We start from the raw sequence: 20031 nt of genomic DNA on the forward strand, positions 1-20031 counted from the left end.
GTAATGAAGGAGCCTGACTACAGGCATCGAGGTGGTGGCAGGGGGGCATGTGATAAGAAACACCAAATGGTGGGGATCCCTGGGTGGCGCAGCGGTTTGGCGCCTGCCTTTGGCCCAGGGCGCGATCCTGGAGACCCGGGATTGAATCCCACATTGGGCTCCTGGTGCATGGAGCCTGCTTCTCTCTCTGCCTATGTCTCTGCCTCTCTCTCTCTCTCTGTGACTATCATTAATAAAAAATTAAAAAAAAAAAAAAAAAGAAACACCAAATGGCCCCTTTAGGACTTAGGTAAATGAGCCACATTGGGCCCACAGACCATTCTTAAATAGAATCTAACTGATTGCAAAGACAGTATGTGTGGCTGAACTAGGTTTGAATCTGTATACACTTTTCAAATCAGAATTTAGGGGGAAATGATGCGAACATCATTCTTTTCATTTGAGAAATAGAAATTAATTTAAGGATAGGGATAGGGTTAAATGTGATAATGTCAGAAACATAAGCACTCAGAAAAGGGTAGCTCTTAGCCTATATTGCATACCATTTGGCTATGCATATTCTCACCAAGTAAAGGAAACACCAAAGCTGTTTACCTTGATATTTTGAATTATAAATCTAGAAGACCTGAAATAGCATAGTAGCTACATCCACAAGAAACAAAAATGCCAGAGGTGGTAGAAAATCAATAGCAATGGAAGCAAGGTCAAATAAGGTGATGAAAGGCAGTTTCATTTGTCAGCTAGGCAAATAGCTTCATATTTCATGTGGGCTAATTATGGTGCTTGTGGATAAGTAGGATGTACAAGAAACAATTTCCAAATAGTCTTTCTTTGTTTAAGTGATAAAAAACTAAGCTACTTTAAAAGGGAGGAGGAGTCCTGAAAAGCAAAATGTCCATTTTCATTCTGGATTAATGATTACTATCCAAGTGTGAAATTAGATAAATACACATTCCTTCATGCCGAGCAAAAATTTGAAGTGTCCAGGGATTTCTGACAGTGTCACACAGTGTCTCTGTTTTTTCTTTCTGCTTATTTCTCGCAATTTGCAGAATGGTGTCAAAATGTTTGTCACTATGATAGAGCAAAAGAGAGAAAAGAGAAACAAGAGGGCAGCCCGGGTGGCTCAGCAGTTTAGCACCGCCTTCAGCCCAGGTGTGATCCTGGAGACCCGGGATCGAGTCCCACATCAGGGTCCCAGCATGAAGCCTGCTTCTCCCTCTGCCTGTGTCTCTGCCCCCGCCCCCCTCTGTGTGTCTCTTATGAATAAATAAATAAAATCTTAAAAAAAGAAAAGAAAAGAGAGACAAGAGGTTTTATCATTTGCCAAAAGCATACTGCAAATCACTTCCAAAGCTCTTTGGCTCCCTGATAAAGCAGATGAAAAGCAAAAATATGGTTCTGTGTAAAGTAAGGTAATCTTCTATTTTAGTGATTCTGGAAAAGATCTCACATAAGCCTCTCTTAAGAAAGAGGAGGTTGGGCAATTGGGTGGCTCAGCAGGTTAAGTGTCTGACTCTTGATTTTGGCTCAGGTCATGATATTTTCTAGAAGTAAAAGAGTCAATTTGCAAATTGAAAAAGCATATTATGCCTCAGAGAAGAATATTTAATGTAGAATGATGAGCACCAGCATATGTCTTAGTAGAATTACTGGACTTTGAAGATATATAAAAAATAAAGAATTTTCTGAGCATCCATAACCAAGAAAGAAAAGAAAGGAAGGAAGGAAGGAGGGAAGGAAGGAAGACAGGAAAGAAGGAAGGAATAAAAGGAAGGAAGCAAGAAAGGAAGAAAGAAAAGGAAGGAAGGAAAGAAGGAAGGAAGGAAGGAAGGAAGGAAGGAAGGAAGGAAGGAAGGAAAGAAGGAAGGAAGAGAGGGTATCCTTATACACTGATTCATCTTCTCCACTTTTTTCCAGCAACATTCAGGGGGAATTGCAGCAACTGATTTAAAAAAAAAAAATCTTAGGAACAGGATAAGCTCTCAAGAAACTTTTTAATAAAAACTATATTTGTTTCTGATAGAACAACAGGGTAATGAAGCCTGATTTTTTTTTTTGCACATTTGCTATAATTTGTTCAGTCAAAGAACTTTTCACTAACTTCCTTCATGGTTTGATATGAATAAGAAAGTTCTGCCACATTGAAGATATTTTCAGAGCAGAGCAAGCAAACAATGACAATCATGCACCAGAAAGAGGCTCTGTTTTTCCTATGCAGGAGTTTTATGATGCTGCTAGACATTCTCCTCCCCACTGGGAGGGAGAAAGGTAGGCAATCCCAGAATATGTAGTACATTTCATCAGGAAAAAATAAACTGTCTATATCAAGGGGGCTACGATTTGTTCTGGTGTGCACAACAATCTTCTGGTTCATATTACGCAGTGACATAAAATTCTCCATCCTCAATCTAGGTAAAGAGGGTGAAGTATCCCTACCCTGGCTACACAATCAGATCCTGTGAGATCTGCTGGAATTCAATAATAAACACTCACAGACCTTGTTGATTCAATATTCAATTTGACACATTTGGATAAAGCCAACATTGCCCAGCTGTTTCCCCAACAAGGTGGCTAGGGAAGCAAGATTGCATTGGAGAAGCCTCAACAAAGAGCTGACATTTCAGCAAATTTGAAGGGGCACATTAGATGACCCAGAAAATGCCATTCCAGCATTGCAAGAGCAGACGTCGCCAGGTCAGAGGGAATGGAGAGTACATAGGTACAACTAGCCTCCCCTGTTCTTCCAACAGGGAGCATACACTGGGAAGCTGTCCAACGTGTTTGAAAAGTTTGGTAAAGAGTCTTGATTTTTATAACTCACCATTTCAAAAAGTCAAAATGCACTGCTTACTGAATTTTCAACTTCCAAGCAGGAATTTTTTTTTTGAGAGAAGGCTGTCAGCTCATGTATTGTATTTCAAAGGTCTCAGAAAATACATGTTTGTCTTGCCCTTAGGCCTCATTAGGACTGGTGTGAATGCCATAATTTTCATTTTTCTTACGGGAAATAGAAGGTGAGGAATAATAAGTAAAGTGACATTAAATATTTTCTGAGCTGCTATCAGATTATATTCTTGTTTTCACCCCTTGTCACTGACCTAACATACCCCTTAAATACAAATGCACATACTTATGCATATAATAATCGTCTGAAGAGCAGCATTATTTAGATTTCACATTTCAAAAGCTCCTTCTGTCCCTCTGAATCAATTCTGACTAAAACACTTAGAGAAAGGAGAAGTCAGTGGCTCATTCAAAAATCAACCAGTAAGAAGTTGACTTATTTGACATCCCTAGAGGCAAACCTCCAGATAAAGAAAGTATCAGATAGCAATACTGGTAAGTGTTCCTCTCTCTTTTCTTGCTTCTCTCACGGTTGAGTGACAATATCAGTTCCCTGTTTAGAGGGCAGCAAAATAGGATGGTTCACAGCCCTTATTGCTCATGTCCTGCAGCAGAAAGAAAGTGAGGAGAAGCTGACAAAGATATCTCACCCTCAAACAGCCTTTATGCCAAACAGAAATCCTTTTAGCCACTGGGCTCCTATGATAACTATTATTTCCATTCTGTGGAAAAGAGTCAGCTAGCAGAGGAGTTGAATTACAGAATCGTATAATTGAATATATTTCAAAAACTCTGGCTACAGTCAGTTTAGCAACCAATATTTTAGCTTTGGACTTTTGGTGAGTCAAATTTTATTGAATATGGTCCTGCTCTTTCCTATCAGATATTTAAGAATTTATGTATTCATGTATTTATTTATTTATTTATTTATTTATTTATTTATTTATTTGAGAGAGAGTGTCTGAGTTGGTGGTGGGAAGCAGAGGGAGAGGGGCAAGCAGACTTCACGCTGAGTCAAGCCCAACATAGAACTCAGTCTCATGACCCTGAGATCAAGACTGGAGCCGAAATCAAGAGTCAGATGCTTAACAACTGAGTCACCAGGAGCTCCTTTTCTCTATTAGATTTTAATACCAACTAGTAAATACCATATGCAGAAATTATATATTTAACTGTTTGTCACCAGAAATCATTTACACAAGTGTCCACTCAGCCTAGAGAGAAAAATTGGGGCATATAAGATACTGCACTGCAGAACTATTCAACACAGAAACAGGAAATTGTTAACAATTTTTTTAAAAGATTTTATTTGAGAGAGAGGGAGATAGCAAGAGAGGGAGCACAAGCAGTGGGGAGAAGGAGAAGCAGGCTCCCTGCTGAGCAGGGAGTCCATGTGGGGTTCGTTCCCAAGACCGCAGGATCATGACCTGAGCCGAAAGCAGACACTTAACCGGCTGAGCCACCCAGGTGCCCCTTGTTAGCAAGTTTTAAAGGTGACTGTCACTTTTAAAAAACAGCTTTTATGCCACACTTAATTAAAGTGCTGCATTCATTTGGATATGCTGTTGGCAAATCATGCTGCAAGTACATATCTGTTTATGGCTCATCAGGTATCATTTTAAAGTACAGATAATGAAGGTTTTTCTTGTCAATGGACTAAATGACTAGCCAACTGGCCATTCTCCCAGTGTGATATAAACAGCTGTGAAACTCCACTGGCTGATGTTCTATAATTTTAAATGAATGTATAAATGCGTAAATGATAATTTCTGGTTTCTTTTATTTGGGTCAGCCCTCCTGATATCATTTTGGTTTGTTGGTGTCTGGCCAACCGTCTATCACTGGCAATACCTTGGTTATTAAAACATACCATATGCATCTACCAATCATCTATGTTTAAAAAAATATCAGTTATCTAGTCTACTAAAATCCAGAAATTATGTCACTTACTTCATAAATGTGTTCCCCAACTCAGCCTTCTGTGATGTTCTCATGGCTCACGTTTCCTTCCCATCTCCAAAAGGAAGAAATCCAGCTTGGATCCATTTTTCACTTCTTTCTAGCCCCAAATGAGTGTGTGTGTGTTAGTCTCTGAGTGAGTAAGTGAGTGAATGCATTGGGGTGAGTTCTACTGAAGATGAGAAAGAAGGAGGGAAAGTATATCAACATTTCTCTCCTCAGAATAAAGCGTCTTAGATAAATAGGTTCAGCAGGTGTACCCCAAGGAAACACTTTTACTGCCCACAAATTAAAATCTCATCAGTAAATAATAGTCTGGGTTTATAGAAGAATGCCTCGGGTTTAACAGGCATAGGAGTTACCTTGAGACTTGCTCAGTTCTGGTCCTCAGACCAGATTTTGAATAACAAGGTAACAGACCATATGTGTTCCTTAAAAAGGTGCAATTATTCTTATATATCAAAATTATGCAATCATCCTATTTTAGGGAGTCCCAAAGATGATTCTGTGTAATACTAGTTAAGTTTGATTTTATAAAAAGGATTTGGCAGTCATGAAATTTCAGGAAATGATCACTATTTTTTCCTCCTGGAGATTTCAAATGTAATATTACCATACCAAAAGGTAGAAGAAATGCTACCATCAAGAAATTGCTTTACATTAATTTAATTCAATGTCTCCTGCACTTATTTCATAAACATTTTTAAGCATAACACCTATAAAGGGAAGAAGTACTTTTCCATGGAATGCAATTTATAAATGCTGTTTAGAATATGCTATTCATGTTTGTATTATTTTGTTTACAAATTCTCTAAATTATGAGGATTCAGGAGCAGGTACAGAACACACATAGGAAAAAAGATATAGGATTTGGAGATGCAGAGTTGTGCTTGAACTATACTTTGGGAACCAAAAAAGCAATGGTCCTTATGGTGGAGAGGAGTATGTGGAAGTGTGTGGAAACAGCCAGAAGAACCCACTAGGCTCAGGTATAGGATATTTGAATCTAGCCCTAGAAAAGAAGCATTTTAGCCAAGAATAAGGCTAGTGACCACAGTTTTTGTCTTCAGGGAAAGACCTCCACCAAAAAGTGATGTTCTTTTTTTTAAGATTTTATTTGTTTATTTTAGAGAGAGAGCAAGAGCCAGCAAGAGTGAGGAGGGCTCAATCTCATGACTCTGAAATCATGGCCTGAGCTGAAACCAAGAGTTAGACATTTAAATGACTGAGCCACCCAGGTGCCCCCCAAAATGTCTGATGTTCTTGGTGACACTGGTAAGTAAGGTCTCAGAGCTGAATTGTGTGTGATTTAGAAAAAATAAAAATAAAATCATGAAATATCATGATTTGGGGGCATTAGAAATTTTAGATCTCATATTTATAATATCTAAAACATGTGTAAATGAAAGCCCTTATTAGATACAACACCAAAACAGCGCTAATTAAAATAGGGGCATAAAGGAACGGAAGAGAAAATAAACAATAGGACAGACACATAAAGCTGTAACATAAAAGAACAATTACAAATTGGCTGAGATCCAAAAAGGAGAGAAGAGAATAAAAGGTCTTGATGACAATTAGAGACACGACGCAGGATATGTGCCCTCCTGCTCCCTTCATACTCCTTAACACTTTCTTGTAAAAGGTCATCTTCAGGCTATTTTGGTATGGTTATATATAATGTAGAACTACACTGAAAATAGGTTACGGGGCTTGATGTGGGGGACATAAAATTGACCACTTTCCCTTTACTTTTATGAACAGTCATAGTGTTGGACTATTTTTTGCTTGATGTAATTATTTCAGAGGAGCTGCAGATAAAATTTGTTCCCACATAATACTATTTAATGGTGGGACTAGCTACTTAGTTATTGCATGTAAGTAAGTCAAACAGAGTGAGGTATTAAGAATTTTGTGACAATCTCATGTACTGTCATCCTTTAGAGAGGCTGTGGGGCTCCAGGAAGAGGGTCTTGGGGAATCCATGCTAAATGTTCTAAATTAAGCAATTTTTTAAATTTATTTAAAATTCAACAGAAGCATGTATTTAAACCATTTACTGGAAACTGGTCAAAAATGAAAGCACTGCAAACTTTATGGTTTCCTAGAGGCTATAATTTTTGGCTGCTCTTAGTGATATTTCAGAAAAACGCATATGGGTTAAGACCACCTTCCAGATGCCCTGATTTAAGTGATATATTATATGAAAGTATTAAATAAACTTTATTTAGCAATTTGTATTTCTTTCATCTCAGCAATCTAAATTCACGAAACAATGTGACTGTGCATACATACTACTATATTAATATAACATTCACTAAAGTCTATGAGAAAGTTTACTTCATGATTAAATAGTGGGAAGTCAAAATTTGCAGGCTGCTATAAGATATTTAGGAATGTTTCATAATACTTTAAATTGCCATCAAATGCCCAGAAGTCAGAGAAATAAGACTAAAGAATTTGTTAAAGATTATTTTCTTAGTTTGGGAAAATTTCAGGGTATAAGTGTTAATTCACAGTATGGGTACACATAGTTAAAAAGATGTATGAAACTATTTGATAATATTTTGATCACACTGATCTGCAAGCGAACTTTATTTGATGTTTAAAAAAGGTGCAGTGGGAATGAGAGGTACAGGCTTGCGGTTATGGAGTAAGTCATGGGGATGAAAGGTACAAGATAGGGGATAGAATCAATGGTATTGTAACAACCTTGCATGGTGACAGATAGTAGCTACACTTGTGGTGAGCCTGCCATAAGGTATAGACTTACAGAATCACTATGTTGTACACCTGCAAGTAGTGTAAAATCGTGGGTCAACTATACTTTAATAATTTTAAAAACAATCGCATGTGTTCAACTAAGAGGCAGAGACTATGGGGCTAACAGGTTACCTACAACATGAATTTCTTTTCCTTCTAGATGTCCCAGAGTTTGAAGGGCAGCAGTCATTACCCCTGTAATAGAGGGCTCATGAATGAATGGGGGGTTTATAGGACCTTCTGTGTTATTTTCCTAGGGCTGCCATAACAAAATACCATAAACTACGTGGTCTAAATGACAGAAATTTATGTCTCACCGTTATAGAGGGTAGAAGACCAAGATCAAGGTGTCAACAAGGCCTCGCTCTCTCTGAAGGCATGAGGGAAGGATCTATTCCAAGTTGGATTCTGTTGTTTACAGTAGCATAACTCCAACATTCACATGGTATTCTCCCTGTGTGCACGTCTGTGTCCAAATTTCTCCTTTTCATAAGGATACATCATCTCAAATTAGGGGCCCACCTTACTCCACTATGACCTCATCTTTACTTATTACATCTGCAATAACTGCATTGCCAAATACAGCCATGTTCTGAGTCCCTGGGGTTAGGACTTTAAAATATGAATTTATGAAAGGACACATTTCAAGACATTGCTTTCCTTATCAGGGGATGACCCAGAACACACCTCGTTTTCCAACTCTTTTAGAGCATTGGTACAATTGAGCTGTTATATAACAAGTAAGCCTGTAAGTAGCCAGTCACCTACAGTGATTTAAGTTTATAAAGGATGGGAAAGAAGAAAGATTTGGAAGAATGATAGCCAATCAAATCTCAGAGAAGCAATGAATGACTCTCTGGACAGAAGAGTAAAAACTAGAGAGAGGAAAACAGAAGGATGAAGATGATAACACACTTAGAGAAAAAAAAGGTAACTTTGTTTAAAGAAAATGAAAACCTTATTTCTCTTTTCTCTTCCATTTAATTCATGAAGAGTGCAGAGAATAAAACTCATAGCCAAAGATAACTCATAGGTGGCAGAGACTTCTTCATGAATTAGAAAGAGTATCCTTAAGTGGAGCTCTGAAAAAGAGGATGACCTCTCGAAAATTAAAATAACCCATTGGCAAGGCGAAGGCCATCCCTACTTTGGGATGATGATAGTTATTTATAAATGGGTTCCCCTTTATGAATTGCGGAACTCAGTTCATTATTTTGCATATTTTGCTAATTAAAGTACTATGGTAAAAATGTGGACATATGTGGACATAATATGACTGTCTCATATCTCAGTTCTTACCAGGAGGAAATGAGGAATGTGTCAACAATAGTAGAGAATTTGTGGGAATGTAAATGAACACAGTCATTGCATTTCAAATTCAAAGCATAATATTTTCTGATTCGTAGTGTCCTACTGTGGCAATACCAAATTTGCCACAAACTTACTAGCTTAAGATAACACAAACTTACTATCTTATATTTCTATAAGTGAGAAGGCCAATGTTGGTCACTAAGCTAAAATCAAGGTGTCAAGAAGGCTGTATTCATTTCTGGTAGCTCTAAAGGAAAATTCATTTCCAGCATCTAGAGGCTGACGACACTCTTTGGTTTGCATCTCCCTTCCCCCATATCTGAAGCTAGCCACACTGCATCTCTCTGACCATTTTTTCTTAGCTGTGTCTCTCTTTGACCACAGCTTGGAAAGGTTCTCTGCTTTTAAGGACCACTGTGATTAAATGGAGCCCACCTGGATAACCAGTATCGTCTACGTAACTCAGGGTATATACTCTTCATAATAATTGCAAAGTATCTTTTGCCATGGGAGGAAAGACATTCCCAGGTTCCAGAAGATGTGGACATCTTCAGAAGGTTTTTATTCTGCCTCCCTCATGACCACCCTTTCCTATTCTGAGACTACCTTCAAAATGGAAACTGTAGCTATCTATCAATATATTAACTACAGCATGTACTCATTCAATAAATATATATTGATCAATTTATTAGCATATATGAATGCATAACTTCTATAAAAATAATTCTGAAGTATCCTAACTAGGGTCATACCACGCCAAATATGGTATCGTTCTGAACAAGCCAAGCAATTGCTCTTCAGCAGATAAGAAGCAGCTGCAGATGCTAAGATGAGTTGAAGTATGCCTTATAAGCCAAATCAGAATTGTTTATCCTTGGGCAAAGCAAAGGGCAAATGGATGGTATAATAAACACAAACTAGGGCTTGGGGGATGAAAGGAGGGATGAGTAGGTTGAGAACAGAATATTTTTAGATCAGTGAAATTATTCTGTATGATACTATAATGGTGGGTACTTGTCAGTACACATTTGTCAAGACCCCCACAAATGTACAAAAACAACAATAAACCCTAATATCAACTATGGACTTTGGGTGGTAATGATGTGTCATGTAGGTTCACAGATAACAGCAAATGTACCACTTTGTATGGGATATTGATAGTGGAGAGCCTATATATGTGTTAGGGTAGGGGGTTTATGGGAAAACTCTACTTTCCACTTAGTTTTGCTGTGAATCTAAAACTTCTCTAAAAATTAAGTCTATTGATAACAAATAAATACAGAGATCAAAATGAGACACAAGTGTTCAAGCATGAGAAATGAGAATATATAATCATTTAAGAGTCTGACTTGGGAAAAAGAATTACTGGATCAATGCATCATTGTACGGTTCACCTGAAGTATCCTAAACAAATTTATCTTTGATTTTGGATGAAAATGGAAATGTCCAGAATAGTAGTCTGTATGTATAGAGAAGACTATAAAATGATAAGAGACAAAAGCAATGAACAGGAAGTGAAGACACCTGGTTCCAGCCTTGACTAGAACTACCATCAAGGCCACAGTGCTTGTGTCTTCACCTTTCTGGAGCACAGTCTCTTTGTGTGCAAATAAAGTACAGAGATTAATTTTAATGTCTCTTACAAAGATTAAAATTTACAATTCTTCAATGATAGTCTGCAGGCATAAACAATTGCTAGTATCATTACTAGTGAATAATTCTGGATGGTTCAGAGGGCAAAGGGTGGCATGTTCCCTTGATGTAGGAAGCAATCTGAGCCAAAAAAACAAAAAAACAAAAAAACTAGATTTAAATCTTTGCTCTGCAATTTAACAATCTGTGTGACCTTTGGGTAAGCTACTTAGGATTTCTGACTCAGTTTCTTCATCTATATTATTACATAGGTAGTAAAAAATTACCTTATTGAGTTGCTATTAGAGATGCATGAGTGAGCAGAAATGAAAATAGATTCTAAATAATATTAATTGAATGCCTATTTATGTGACAAGTGGTGTTTTAAATGTATTTCATTTGTAAGGTTTCTTATTCTGCATGTCAGCTCAGTATAAATATGGACCATTATTGGCCCATCAAACATATGAGGAAATTGAAGTACAGACAGATTATATAGCTTTCCCAAGGCCACAAGGCCAGCAAGCAGACAGGGCTGGGATTGAACTCATGTGGTTCTCGCCTGTTTATTAACAGGCTGGCAAAATTCCCCTTCCCCAGTTTCCATCCTTTTTCTCCTGTCTCAACCTTCCTAAAGCAATGGTTTGGGAAATTTAAAGAACTTCTACGTTGGCATGCACATAATCATTTTACAACTGTGGCTAATTCTATTCTATAGGATGCATACTATATACCTTCCATTTTGTAAAAAAAAAAAAAAAAAAAAAAAGAATGTGTCAATGTATATTATTTTGTAAATTATTACTTCATCAGCATGTCATATTTGTGAACTCCTTGAAAAGATAATGTGCATTTATTGTGTGATAAATTTTTAGAATTGGAAAGAACCCTAGCAATCAGCTAAAGCCAACTGTAGCTTACCATAGATATGGAAGCCAAGGTACAAAACTGTAAAATGTCCTGTCCAGGTGCGTAGGACAAATAAAAAAAGAGAACCGACTCTTTGAACCCTGTTATTAATATTTTCTATATATTAATCATTTGTCAAGACTGACACATTCTCAAATAGCATTATGTAACAAAGGAATCAATAAGTCAAGATCATATGATGTTAGAATACTAAAAAAGAAGAGGTTCTAACATCCTCTAGCTGACAAAATAACCCATTTTTCCCCACCTGCCATGTTTTATTAATGATGGACCAATAGCAATACTCATTCCATAGCTTAAAATCATGGAGAACCAGTGCAGTGATTATACTATGATTCAATTCATATATTTACCCTTATTTCATTATGATTTTTATTAACTCAGTCTTTCTCAGTATTGTTTGAATGTGAATGTTTATGGAGTACTTAAATTCAGGACTATTACTGGTTGCATTTCCGTTACCTTGTTTGTTCTTATGTTACAATTCTAATACTGCATGTTTTTATTTCATCAATAATTCATCCTTTTATGATGCCTTTAACACAAAATCATAAAAATACACCTTTCCCAGGCTGGCCTGAATAGTTACAAACATACCTGGATGTGTACAATTCTAAAGTTTGTTCTTATACTATATTTACCCAAGAAGCTGAACAACTGTCTCTCAAGCAAACAATGTAATCTTTATCATCCTGACACAGGATAATTAAATTCTTTTAAAGAGAACTCTAACAGGTACTAAATGTCAAGTACTTCAAAAACCCTTAAAAATCCAACTTCAACTAAAATCACCAAGAAACCTAATATTAAGATTTTATGTCTCTTAGAGCAAAATACCCAATAATTCTACCCAGCATATTAGCCAGAAAACTCAACCTGGGATTTCTAAAGTATCTTCAGTTTAAGAAGATCATTTAAATAAGTTCCTTTGTGCTTAAAAACCGATTTCCTCTTCCTTACAATCAAAATAATCGTGGCCTTAGCATTGGCTACTGTGGCCATCCAGACATTGATTTGTGCTGATATCACCACATTTCGGTTTTCAAACGTATGCTTGTCTCTAATACACTTTGCTTCTAGTCATTTCAATTCCATTATTTTCTGGTATGAGAAATCAGAATATATTATTGGCAGCCATGCATTCTAAGGAGATGCAATTGATTCTTAGGATAAAAGAACCTCCATCCAACACATTTTAGCATAGGCAGCTATTATGATCCACATTCCTGAGGACAGATGAAACCCGGGAAAGCTTCGATTTAGATTTAGATGTACATCTCAATGCTGCTGTAATGGTTTACCATAAATGTGCGTAGAAGATGAAATGCAAATAAATACAGCATTTAGGGCTGTTACTACAAAGGCAGGTGTAGGAAGATTGCCAAGTTTTTCTTAACTCAAGTTTTTTACTTTGCCTCAGTTAGCCAAATGAATGTTCCTGGGTTGGCTTCAGGTTTGTGGTGAGCTAGTATCTCACCAGGGAGAACGACTTAATATTCAGGCCCTGAAGGCTCTCTGACAGTCCTTCTGAACAATCTCTGAAGACTAGGCGGTATCTTTAATTGTGAACAAGCAAACATTAGTCTGGATCTTGTGAACAATTCAACAGATGAAATGAGACAGAAGTTTTCTCTGCAGGTGGGTTAACAGCTGCTGCCAAATACCTCTCCATCTTCGTATCTTGGAGCAAGCCTTACAGCAGATAGGTTGAATCATTTTCTCTGTCACGAAGCCTCAAGAACTGAAAAGTTCTGTTTCTCATGAAAAATGTGATTGATGCCAAAGGCTAGGCCCTTTGATTCTCTAAGAGACAAAGCTTTTGATCCCCTGAAACAATACCATTTTACTTCCTAAGATGTATTTAAGTTATCTCCTATTTTTTCTGAAGTTGAAATCATTGGAAAAATTAGCCCTCTAAATTTAATTGCCTATAATTTTGCTATCAAGACAGCCCATCAAAGTGCTCTACAAACAGAGGAGTGATTGAAAATGAGAGACAAGTGTCTAGCTATCTGCAAAACTAATTTGAGCACTAAATTAGAATCACCCTGTTTTGCTTTGCCTGGATCTCCTTCATTTGCATCTTGTGTACATACCACTCCCAAAATGCATATCTTTCTTTTCCACATCTCTTTAACATTATGTTAAATGATAATTCCAGGATGCATCTCCAGGGCTGAGCTTGCAATCAGTTTGATTTCACAGAACAAATCCTAACTGTAGGAAGTGAACAAAATTCAGTGATGTTGTTGATTTAAAGATCAATAAATATGTAGTTGAGGGGAAGAGGAAAGAGAAAAATGAGAATTAAAAAGTAACCTACCATTAATATATGCTTATTTAAGGACATTTTTGTGACTTTACAGAGTCCAATAAAGTAGTTGGCTGATTGTCCAATTTATCTTGTATCAGCCACAATTAGCCTCATGCCATCTTATTGGTAAAATTGCTTGTTCAATTTTTACTTTGTTTTTAAAGGAATTGCTCTTCCTGTTCCATAGGTACAACTTCAAATACTGATGTCAGTGTAAGGTTTTTTAACATACATGGGTTAAGAAATGGTATGTTACAATATGTTGTGCTGTGATCCAAGGGCCTCTTCTACTCTGGAATTTCATGTCAGCATTCACCTGGAATGGACTAGGACCATCGCACCACTTGATGTGTGGTCTTCCTCGTGTATTTTCACTGAAACAAGAGACGAGGCATGCACTAAAGGTGAACATACTGTAGTATTTTTCCAAGGAGGGAAATTTTTTGAAGTTATGAGCTTAATTCATCTACGAGCATGTCTAGCTAGGAAACTCTAATTCAATATAAGTCTTTGTATTACAGTGATCTGCCTTTTAATGAATCATTGAGAGAATGAAAACTGATGGTGTAATGACATATTGGGATGTTACTAAAATTGAAGAAAAAGTCTGTAACCCTTTTATTTACTAAAATTTTATATTCACAGAATATGAAAGCAATATGGATGATACAAAACATTAGATGATTCAGAAGAACTTTCCTATAATTTCTCTTGCTATAGGGAGAAAAACATAAAAAGGGAGATATAAAAATGCAGATAAAGAACATTTTTCTGAATCTGTGTTTATTATTTCAGTAAGAAAGTTAAAAACAAACACAGCAAAAACTACATATATATAAAGCTTGCAGGGTGAGAGGCCATTTGCAGCTGAAGACTGCATTTATACCCACATTTCTGTTTGCATTGCTTGCCCCTGCCTGGACTGAATGTACTTGCCACAGTTTGAGATGCAGGATTCTTATTAGGGGGTGCTCTTGGTTTTAAAACCTAAGTAGGGGAGAATTAGGCAGAAGGAGAAATTAGTTTGTAATTGAGTTCCAACAGAACCAACTCCACAGATAGTTCTTTAGTTGGAATGGGCCTTCAGAGTTGTTCTGGGTAAAGGGTGGGAGGTCTAAACTTTTAAACCCCATGTGGATCAGTCATTGGTTAAGGAGTCACCCCTAGAAAGAAGCTTGACCTTAGGCGAGGCAGTTTGGTTTTGTTCTTTTGTCTGCTTTTAACTGAAGGCCATCGTAAACAGAAATATCAGCTGAGAGTCATCACTCAGAACTACTAGCAATGAGGGGAGCAACTCCTACGCTACTCAAGAGGTCACCAGGAGAGGCCGTGACCCAGCATTTACCAGGGGCTTACCAGTTTTCTACAATGTGAATTCCTACAGATTTTCTAAGACTCTTGTAAAATATTACCGTACCTATGAAAACTTCCCTGATATCACATGAAGAAGTGACCATCCCTTTTTTTTAATGTAACTATTGAGTCTTATACAGACATATACCATTAAGCCTTCAAATTTTTTATTACTGTATTCCTTCAAGTATTGGTCTTTCCTACTATATTCTAAGCTGTTTGAAGACAGGGGCCATGTCTTTTTCATCTTTGTGTTTTTATTACCTAGCATATGACCAAACGCGTACAATGCAAAAAAAAAAAAAAAAAAAGATCAGACTGCAACATGGGATGCTGAATCTGCTATTCCTTACTGATAAGCAATTAAGCTGGACCATTAAGAGTATACCATAGAAATAATAAATGGGGAAAATTTGTCTGTTGAAAATGGCATGCATTGAAGAGAACCAATAGGCCGTGCAAGTTACTTTCTAATGGCTCTTAAGTGTCCTATAAAGTAGGACGACAATTCATTTGACTGAATTGAGCAAAGAGTTGAACGCCTCCTATATGCCAGGGAGTGTGGTAACTATGTGGTAATAAGCAATGCAGAGGAATAAATATTTTTTTAGGTAGCATAACAGTGTCTATCTTCCAATTAGAGAAAAAGTGAGGGGCGTCTGGGTGGCTCAGTTGGTTAAGAGTCTGTCTTTGGCTCAGGTCATGATCTTGGAGTTCTGGGTTTGCACCCTGCATTGGGCTCCCAGCTCAGTGGGAAGTCTGCTTCTTCCTCTCTGTCCCTCCCCCCAACTCATGCTTGCTCTCTCTCTGACATAAATAAATAAATAAAATCTTTAATAAAAAAAGAAAAACAAAGTGAGGGTAAATTATGATAAAAGATAGGTATTATAAAACACTCTTATAAAATATAAATATAGAGTTTTCTTGTTGGAGGGAATTAAAAGAATAAGGTGTTATAACCAGTTAGGACTAGAGGAGTCTTCATCAAGGTAGTGGCAGTTGAGGTTGGGCTTGATTTTTCACGAGTGAAGGGGATCAATTTTGGACTGTGTGCTAGTCCAAGTACTTTACCAAGAGGAAATTAAGTGTGGGAGAGATTTATTGGGCAAAATGCCTGTAAAAGTTAGAGGGGGAAAGTAGCAGGAGTAGGTAGAGAAGGTCTTCAGAAAATGATGCAGATCATAAACCTAAGAAAGAGAGGGTAGGTCAAAAGATTGAGTAGGAAAAGCCTCACGTTGCAGGGAAACCCTGAGAAAGTCTTGGTCAGGCTAATGGAGAAGCCTCATAGGACAGTAGTAGTTACTGCCTGAGAGTAGCCTGGAAAGAGCATGCCCTTGGTGTGAAAATTGTCCTGGATCCCAAACGGGGACATCCAGAGAGAAACTCAAGCTCTTCCTTCACAGGAGATCTGAGAAGTGTATGTCCATGTACGTCAATGGTAGAAAGAGAATACATTTCAGGAGAAGGAATAATGTGGCTCAAGACATGGTGACACGAAGCTAAATTCTTTGGTCACCAATATCGTCATGCCCTATGAAACACCACTGCCCTCTATGCTAAGCAGTAGTGGCCAGCAACTTTCTAAGTTTAATTGTTATAGTATTTATTGCCTTGCTTTTTTTGTCAGTTCATTATACTTTCTGCTTTTTTTCTCTTGTACTAAAGAATAGGGCCATGTGTGTAACAGCCAAAATTGTGACCTTCTGAACAGAGTTGAAGAAAAGATAAATAAGATAAATGAAAGTCCATGGGCACTTTTTCCCCCTCCCAAATGGCATGCAGATAATATAGTACCTCTCACTTTCTTATCCCTATAGCTCATCATACTATGCCCCTCTCACCAAGAACATGAGACTCAGTTTCATTGCATGCTCTTTTCCAACGTGAAACACTTTTAGCGCTAAACAAGAATAGTTCCAAAATAGTTCACATATGGATATGTTGGTAAAATATTCATTGCTGCATCTGTGCTCTAGTATTTATCAACCTTCTGTAAAAAATCAGGTTTCGACAGGTGGTTTGTGTGTTCAACTGGAAATAGCTACTTTCCCTGAAAGACAATGAGAAGCACATGGAAGGATATTCTAATTATTCTTCATAAAAATTTCTTGGCAATAATTTATTTGTGTCAGTTTAAAGTAGCCCTGGTAATGCCAAGACTATGGTAACCTGACCGAGAGCACATACTGGGTGTTGAGATATTGTTATTTCCTTTGACTTCTTTGAAAACATACTCTTCACTCTTAAGGCTATGAAAACAGTCTCTAAAAAATGCTATGAATACCAATCGTATTGATGGAATGAGAGACTTTGCTCTCATAACAGCCTCCTGCATTCCAAAATAACTTTTGGGCTTGGCCCTCCTGATTATCTGTCAGCACCAGAATATGCTTTGGGAGGACAGACACAGATTCTCTTAACATTTTGACTTAATGAAGCAGAGATGACTGTACCCCACACTTCTAAAACAAAATCAGCAGGATGTCTAAACAAAGCAAGTGATTTCTGATATTGCATCTCAGGGTATCAGGTGATGGCCCAGAGCCTCTGAAGTGGGGAAAGGAAGAACTGATCATATGTTCCCACAGAAGAATGATGGGGGCTGGAGCAGAGAGGTATGCATGGCTATGTATAATCTGTAACCACCAAGTTTAGTATCTAGATACTCACTGAGAATTTCTTTTTTTTTTAATTTTTATTTATTTATGATAGTCACACACAGAGAGAGAGAGAGAGAGAGAGAGAGAGAGACACAGGCAGAGGGAGAAGCAGGCTCCATGCACCGGGAGCCCGACGTGGGATTCGATCCCGGGTCTCCAGGATCGCGCCCTGGGCCAAAGGCAGGCGCTAAACCGCTGCACCACCCAGGGATCCCCTCACTGAGCATTTCAACATGTCTCCTGGCTTCCCTGATTAGGAAGTAAGGCAGAAATGGACTTATGGAGGACTGAAGATGATGGGGCAAGATGGTGTGTATGGAAGCGCCAAGGTGGTGAACTGCACAAAAACATTCTTCTCACACAGACATCTCAGAAATACAAAACAATTTACCATTAACAAGTATATGGGGGTAGAGGTAGGAAGTGAAAACAGGTGATGGCCCCTAAACAAATTCCATATATTGTATACTTTTAATTTATGTCAAGAAGTTTTGTTTCTATTTTGTTTTGTTTTGAATTTTGTTTTTAGCTATGTGTTTTGCTGTTCTTTGTAATAGTTGTTAATTCCAGGACCATTTACTAAAATTATACTTGATAGTAGAAAATACACAAATATCAGTCTATACATTGCAATGCTGGACACAGAGAATTCTGTACTTTTCTAGGAACACTGTTCACTTTCTAAGAGAAAACAGATCTCCCTCTGCTGTGATTTGAACTAAAGACCTTCTGATCCCCAGAGACCTGCTCCTTCACAAGACCTCAAAAGAGTTTACTTGGAATAAATGAATCTGATTAATCTAATTTATATCAAAAATAGCACAGATGTGCCCTGAATTTTTAGGGGAAGGATGAATCAGCAGTCCTGTCCATCATAATGGCTGCATTTTTTAGGCTTTCAAACACAGAGACGATCTTTGCTTACTGAGGGATAAGTCCTGCTAATTGCATGGCATCTCTTAGGATTTGGGTCAAAATAAACAGTCTATTTTTCTGACTTTTTAAAGAGAAGCTATGATCTTGTTTCCATGCTTCTCTACCTTGCCTTGTCCTGACCTATAAAAATAACTTTGACAGAACAAAGAACTAGAACTAAATAGATTGTTTGTGAGAACGTCCTATGAATAGTTGTATTTCCCCATACTTTGATTTTTCCTCTTAAGATTTGTATATATTATTCTGTTTTACATTTCCATTCTCACATCTGCTTTTCTGTTGGCCACTGCCTTTAGAAGCATCAATATATAACCATAGAATATAAAGTTTTATACTACATTCAACTTTGATATATTTTGAATAAGGAGCCCTTCTCTTAATTGCACACTTACCATTTCATGAATGTAGTTATCCTCTTCGCTGACTGACCTATTATCCACCACCACCACCTTCACCATCATTATCACAACCTCCCCAATTTCTCTATTTTCATTTTATCCTTTGTATACTTCTTCCTTTACATAACTTTTGTCTTGTTCACGCTTTTGAACTTTAAGGCTTTCACACCAAACTGACAAACTGATTTACGTTCCATTTTGAAAAGCAAATTTATATCCCTGTCTTTTGTGATTCCCTTTCTGGCTTAATATGCACAGGTCTAAAAACAGCTCTACAATTAAATTAAGAATATTAAAATATTTTTCATTGGGAAAATTTTTTCATCTCCAACTCTGATCTATAACAAAACAGATACCAAGGAAGGGGTATAATTCTTTTGATAGTGGTCCTTTTTAATGCTGAACTAAAGAAGGGAAGTGAAGGAGATGATAAAGCACTCAGCAACTCAAAGAAAGAGAAACTAAGTGCAAGGAGTATTCAAATGAAGGATAAGTCAGTTCCAGTCAGGAACATCAAGAAGAGCCTCCTGATGTTGCTCTATTTTGGTTTGATCATTGATGAATAGATAGGGTTCAAGTGCAAGACACGTGTAGCACTTGGCCAGCTTCAGATTTCTTAAAGCTGCTGACAGATGATATTCTCAAAGAGAAATGTGTACCAGAGTCAAAAGGTGGAACAAATCAGAATGGTAAGCAGTATTAATCAGCAGTCCTACTCAGGATGCCCAGACACATAAATAAATTGTGATTGCTGAGTGCCACGTGACTTTTTGAGACTGTAAGTAGTTCTTTTAAAAAAATTTTTTTTTTATTGGAGTTCAACTTGCTAACATAGAGCATAACACCCAAGTGCTCATCCCATCAAGTGTCCCCCACTCAGTGCCTGTCACCCAGTCACCCCAACCCCCGCCCACCTCTCTTTCCATTA

The 20031-nt window shown here is 37.4% G+C and overlaps 2 long non-coding RNA genes across 21 annotated transcripts in view; one reads left to right on the forward strand and one right to left on the reverse strand.

Annotated features, from left to right (window-relative positions):
- The window catches only part of LOC144305187 (uncharacterized), a 214417-nt gene extending 206355 nt beyond the window's left edge, over nucleotides 1–8062 (reverse strand). For 18 of the 19 annotated variants that reach the window (XR_013372246.1, XR_013372245.1, XR_013372244.1 and 15 more), the window contains exons 1-2: nucleotides 7887–8062; nucleotides 4798–4906 (exon numbers count right to left, since the gene is read on the reverse strand). This is a non-coding gene — a long non-coding RNA (uncharacterized LOC144305187). Of the gene's footprint in view, nucleotides 1–4162; nucleotides 4275–4797; nucleotides 4907–7886 lie in introns of those variants that run through there. The other variant, XR_013372243.1, reaches the window with a different exon arrangement.
- An 80-nt stretch (nucleotides 8063–8142) lies between these two features.
- Nucleotides 8143–19813, forward strand: LOC144305531 (uncharacterized). 2 transcript variants are annotated; one of them, XR_013372533.1, is made up of 3 exons: nucleotides 8143–8499; nucleotides 17822–18078; nucleotides 18435–19813. It is a non-coding gene; the product is annotated as an uncharacterized LOC144305531 (long non-coding RNA). The 2 variants fall into 2 exon arrangements; XR_013372532.1 differs by lacking the exon at nucleotides 18435–19813 and having other exon boundaries at nucleotides 17822–18269.
- Nucleotides 19814–20031: the final 218 nt, after the last annotated feature.

Source organism: Canis aureus, chromosome 35, assembly GCF_053574225.1.
Source record: "Canis aureus isolate CA01 chromosome 35, VMU_Caureus_v.1.0, whole genome shotgun sequence".
NCBI lineage: Eukaryota > Metazoa > Chordata > Mammalia > Carnivora > Canidae > Canis > Canis aureus.